Source organism: Hypanus sabinus, chromosome 6 (assembly GCF_030144855.1).
Source record: "Hypanus sabinus isolate sHypSab1 chromosome 6, sHypSab1.hap1, whole genome shotgun sequence".
Taxonomy (NCBI): domain Eukaryota; kingdom Metazoa; phylum Chordata; class Chondrichthyes; order Myliobatiformes; family Dasyatidae; genus Hypanus; species Hypanus sabinus.
Genome location: NC_082711.1, coordinates 64,407,665 through 64,414,081, shown reverse-complemented (window position 1 = coordinate 64,414,081; position 6,417 = coordinate 64,407,665).

Sequence of the window (6,417 nt, the reverse complement as noted above, 5' to 3'; positions counted from 1 at the left end):
GCCTGCTGGTAGCAGAAGTTTTCTCCAAAATGGTCAGTAAACAGGGCCATCGTGTCCACTGCTTGCAGCCTTATTGCTATTTGTGGTTGAGGAAAGCTTTAGACTGTCATGCAGGCGGACCTTAGAAGGCAGATGGCTACACAGGATTAGTGCGCCATGGGGTTGATGGTGAAGTGAGGACTGGGCAAATCGATTTGAGGATACTACTAGTCTCTCCTGTTATAATAACAAGTCATTTGTTGACACGTATTGTACATGGATTCCAGAGCAAGACATGTTTTCTCATTCAATAGCCAACCTTTGGTTTGTTGAATTGATTCTGGTGCAAGAGACAGGGCAGACTGCAACAGAATGAAGAAGTCATCAGAGCTGCTCAGTGCAAAGACACCTACATGATGCACAGTGTCTGGTCAGACACCGGCTGGTCATTGAGGAAGTCAGTGGTTGCACAGCTCCAAGTGCTGACATGGAGAACTCATTGAAAACTGGTTTCCTCATCACACTGACTGCCCGCTGCACCTCCTGTTCTCTGACATGAGTCAAGCAATTATACTCAGCTCTCCTGGGAAGGACCATATCAACTGCTTCCCTAATGCAGCCATGATCTGATGTAATTATCTCCTGGTCCTGCCTGGAAGTAGTCTAGTGCATAAATTGAATGGGTAAATAATCATACAATGATGTTGGTTTTTGTCACCACTGACAAAGCGCTGCTTTCGTGTTCTGGAGAAGGAATGCTTTTCTCATTTGGTCAACCAGCTTCATTCATTCCCCCACAATTCTAGTCATTTGAAAGGAATTAGTGCCTTTAACTAATTTTATTTAAATCAATTTACAAGAAGCAGCCAACATATTTCAGTCCTTTCTGAATTGTTAGTGCCTCACAGATCCTTCCAATCTGAAGTTCAGGCGAGGAATTTTCCTCCAATAATGCGACACAAGAATCAAAGACACCCAGCACATAGGAACAAGAGCAGGTCACCTGTCCTAATCAAGCCCACCCACTACATAATGCAGGCCTTAACTCCCCCTCTGTTCCGAGCTCCCAGGCCCGCAATTCCTCAGTCTATCAAAAATGTAGCTTTCTTTACTTTAAATATTGCTCATAATCTAGCTTCCACAACTCCTTGGGTAGAGAGCCCAGGCTCTGTGAGGAGAGATGAATATATACTTCAGTTTTAAATAACTAGCCTCTTACTTGAAACTATATCCCGTCTTTTGAGATCTAGGTAAGGGAGCTAAAACTGTGCCTATGTGGCCTCAGCAACACTGTTATAACACAATTGTAACAAAGCTTTCCTATTTCTAAACACAATCATTTTTGCAGTAAATGTCAAAACACCACTTGCCTTCTAGTTGCTGCAGCTGCCCACACATTTCTTGTGATTCGTGAACGAGAACACCTAGTACTTAGAACCTCCAAACCTACAGTGCAGTATGAACTCTTGGCCCATAAAGCTGTTCCTCTCTACTTTATCGTTGATCCCACTGTACTTTACTCATTTGAGGTTCTATCCATTAGATCATGGTCTTTAATTTTGGGTTCTCTTTCCAAAGTGCATCACCTCACACTTCCACACATTAAATTCCATTTGCCAGGTTTTCACCCATCCACTCAAATAATTTATATCTCGTTGCAGAGTCACAATATTCTCATCTCAACATGCCGTTCCATCTACTTTTGCGCCATCAGGGTATGTCTTTCTCCTTCTTCCTTGCCCCTTACCTTCACAAGCTTGGTTCAGCTTGTCTGCTCTCTGCTCCTCCTGCCAGTTTTGCTTCAGTGCAGGTAGAAGGCTTGCTGATCGGCCTCTGCCGAGGAACAATTGCCTTGTGCAAAAATTTCTTCAAAGTTCTTAAATACACGATGCACTGCTGTTTGTACACTTCAGCAACATTAAATAGCACTGGACTGCAGCAAGCGTTCGTAGAGTAATTGTAAATCAGAGTGGAAAACAACTATCTGATGGCATGGGGGTTCTTCATGCAATCATTTGTACAAGAATGACTTGAGGTATGGTGGTATAGTGCTGCAATTTAGCTCTACTGCTACTGCTCAACATCATGATCTACTTACTCTATGCACATCCACAAGATGTCAGCAAAGCTTGCTGTAACTCCCTTCCCAATTCAGTCGCTGGCACAATTAATGTTACAAGTTTGCAGACACATGCATCAGTCACCACCATTACAGACCCTCACTATCCTGGACAATCTGAACCAATCTGCCAACAAAATGTCCAACAACTATGATTGCACTGAATGAACATTACCTTCAGTGGGTTTGTGAAGCTAGAGTCTCATTATTTCAGAAACAGAATCTGATTCACCGCTATATGATGTGAAATTAGTTGTTTCACCACAGAGGTAATGGTGCAAAAACATAAACATCTAGAAATTACAAAACCAAATAAATAGTTAAAAAAGGAACAACAAGTTAGTGTTCATGGGTTTGTGGGCTATTCAGAAATCAAATGATGGAAGAGAAGATGTTTCAGAATTATTGTGTATGGGTTATCAGGCTCCTGTGCCTCTTCTTTGATGGTAGTAATGAGAAGAGGGCATGTCCTGGATGCTGAGGGCCAATAATGACGGATGCTGCCCCTTGAAGATGTTCTCCTCTCCTATTAGATTCCTTCCAATCCCGCCATTTCCCTTTCTTACCCTCCTGGCTTCACTTATCACCTTCAGGTTATCCTCCTCCTCCCTCCACTTTTTTAATCTGGCATTATCCCCCTTCCTTTTCAGTCCCGAGGAAGGGTCTTGGCCCGAAATGTCAACAATTTATTAACTTCCATAGATGCTGCCTGAGCTGCTAAGTTCCTCCAGCCTTTTGTGTGTGAGTCTATAACCGCCTTCTGTCTTTTGCGATTCTGTGCGTTGGAACATCCATACTAGGCAGTGATGTAGCTAGTTAGAATTCATTATTCACTCTACTGTAAATCTACAGAAATTTATATAAGTCATTAGTAATGTAGCAAATCTTCCCAAGCACTGAAGGAAGCAAAGCCGCTGGTGTGCCTTCTTCATGCTCGCATTGAAGTGTTGGGCCCAGAAGGTATCCAGGAATTTGAAGCTCGTACGCTTTCCCCCGCTAAGCCCTCCTAAGGACCGGCATGTGTTCTCCCACTTTCCCATAGAAAAATCCATAACCAATTCCTTGATCTGGCCGACATTGCATGTGAAGTTGCTTTTTGCAACACCACTATCTCATTCCTGATTTATCTCACTGATGGACAGTTGATCTATTTCACTCCAGTATGCCTCCTCATTGCCATCTGAGATTTCACCAACAACAGGGGTGTCATCAGCAAATTTATAAGTGGCATTTGAGCAATGCCTAACCACACAGTCATGAGTGTAGAGAGAGTAGAGCAAAGGGCTAAGCACATGTTCTTGAGGCACTCCTTTGGTGATCATCAGTGAGGAGGAGATGTTATTACCAATCTGTATGACTGTGGTCTCCCAATGATGAAGTTGAGCAGCCAGTTGTAGAGGGTGGTACAATGGCCCAGGTTTAGAATTTCAGTGATTAGTACTGAGGAGATGAAATTGTTGAACTATAATCAATGAACAGCAGCATAACGGATATTTTGCAGTTGTTTAAGTGCCTAAAACATAGAGAAGAGCATCGAACATTAGACTAAAGAAGAAGATGGTTTATTTTGCTTCTTCCAAACTTATATGTATGTCTGCCTCTCAGCTTGTGGAAATTAGGGAGATGTCAGGAAAAGAGCTTGCAGCTTAACATACGTACTTAAAACTTTAAGCTCATTCTCTGTGCGTTTCCATGTTCTGTAATTGGAAAATGTTGAATATAACACATTAATGATATCATCATTTCTAGGAAATGCCACTGCTCTAAATAGGCACATGCAATAGTGAATGAAAGAATAAAATATATATCCTAGTATAGGTCCTTTGAGTCCTCTCGAAACTTGGGAAGCAAGGCTGTCTCTTATTCTTCTGCTAAAACTGCGGTGAACACACCTGAGAAATGGACAACCATAAATGCTGGAAATCTGCAGTAAAATCAGAAAGTGTCACAATGAGAAAATAATCTTCAGATAGTCTTTAGTATGGAAAAGTGGAAAGATGGGTTAATGTTCTGGTGAATAGCTCTTGATTAATCATCTTCTTTAGAGACATAAATTCTTTTTTCAGGTATGAAGAGATCTGTGAACATATTCCAGCATTTTCATTTTCTTTGGAGACTTTTAAAAAATTATATCTGGTATTTCACATCTGCCAAAGGGCATGTTTACAGATCAACATTTCATATCATAAAATTTCTTTATGGTTTACTGAAGCTTATATGCTGGTCTAATTCAAAGGACAGATCAACTGTGATTCTGATCCATATTATATGGATACTGTTTTAAAGAATGCATCGATTTACACAGCCTGATCCCTAGAATGTCCAACATGAGACATTACATTTTCCTTTTCCTTAAAACAACATTTGAGGCAAAATATATATTTGCTTTGCTGCTTAAATCTAATATTTTTATGCATAAAGTGGTGGTACAAAACATGTGATGTAAAACAAATAGCCAGATTACTTCATCTTTGCAAATAGCTTTGGTGCTAGTTAAAAACTTTGCCAATACATTAACAAAGGAATTAGTAAAAACTTTTTTGCATTTCATAGTGATATGATTTCATGGTGATATGAATCCATAACTCATCTTAGCTCACTTTAATAAATGTGTGTTTCTCGTGGATGAGCACTTTCCATTATCACTTAATTGTTTTCATTTATAAGTACGTACTTGTGAAAGGCAATTTCTAAGGAAGGTTTTAGGGCGTGCGTACATATTGCTTTGTGAAAATTTCATCAAATTGTTGTGCTCGAAGTGTGCCAGCACAATGTCAATGCTGAACGACTGCTTAATTTTTCTCTTATGAGAATGTGTTTATCTTTCAATGGATATATTGCTGCTCCAGTAATTCAATTCAACTTCTCTAAACTGCTAATTATAAGGATTATGATACAAATAAAAACTGGCTTAGTTTTTAAAATACCCCACCATAAAAGAGAATTATTCTATAATTGCAATGTCAAATCAGCATAGCCAATAAATTAGCAAAAAGAATTTGAATCTGCCTGACATTTAATGGTGTATTTAATTAAATTTAATATATCAAACACATGTTTATATCAACTTTGGAACATGACTGATTTGACCTTTATTTTGGAAGTGAGCATTTAGATCAAAACAAAAAATATTACTTTACTGTAATTGATCAATTATTTGAAGAAACGGAAGAGGTTGTATTAAAGAATTTTCTCTTTAAATATTCAAATGAATTCTGAGCTTGTTACTGCCCATTTCTAGTTTCCTCTCTGCCTGCTGCACCTGGGGTTGTCACACAGCAGCGTGTGTCAAGCCCAGCCACTGGGGATTCCTTGCTCAGTGCAAGCTGAGCTTTGGGCTTTTCTTTTCTGTTCAGGAGCTGCCACTTTCATTTCATGAGGAAGAGACAGGAGCCCCTTTTTCTTGAAGCTCCATTAAAACTTGCAATGCAAAGGCACAAAGAAAGTTTACTTTATTACCATTTCAGATGTTTGAACATCAGGATAGTTTAAAAGCTGGAAGCGAATTGCAAAGGCTGTTTAAGTTTTCTGTCTGACCTGTCAGATGATGCTGGACATTGATAGTACCATTTTATATATGGAAGGAAAATGTTAGTTTTCCTCCAATGTTTAGTTTACCTTAGTTACTGAGTCCAGAACGGAAGCTATGTCAAGCTATTGGCTGTGCTTGCTCTTGAGTATTACTTTTTAAAGTGCAGCCGCTGGAGATGGACCATAATTTTCAGTTTCAACAAGATGAACTTGATGTATTAATTCAAATTCTGTTTGCATTAATTATCCAGACTTTAACTGGAATGATTAATGGATAGGGAGAAAAAGTGGAACAAGGGAATAAAGTGCATGAACAGGTTCGATCATATTAAGCAGAACAGGACAAAAGGGCTGAATGGCCTACTCCTGTTCCTGTTTTCTGTTTCGAACCAAGTCAGGTTTAATTTTCTTATTGAATTCACTTCCATTAATTCTTACATGTTCTTTTCTCTGCGATTCCTTAAATGATCATGCTCCATCTACCTTCCTTTTCCTTCAGACTCAGCCAAGAGCAACGTGCATTTATATCCTGCACAAAGACAAGTAACTTCTTCTTAGACTGACTGATAAATTGGAAATAAAATAGATTGTCAATTGTGATTCTGCCTGTTTTTGTTCCCCTCCTATTTCTGAGGAATCAGAAATCCCAATGAGTGAGAACTGTCATTGAGAACCTGCAAGGTACAGTACTATTCTGGGAAAATATGATGTTCGTTCAAATGCCTCCTCACTTCCTTCCAAGAAGCAACCATAGTATCCACTGAAAATTCTGCTAAGGGCGGCATAAT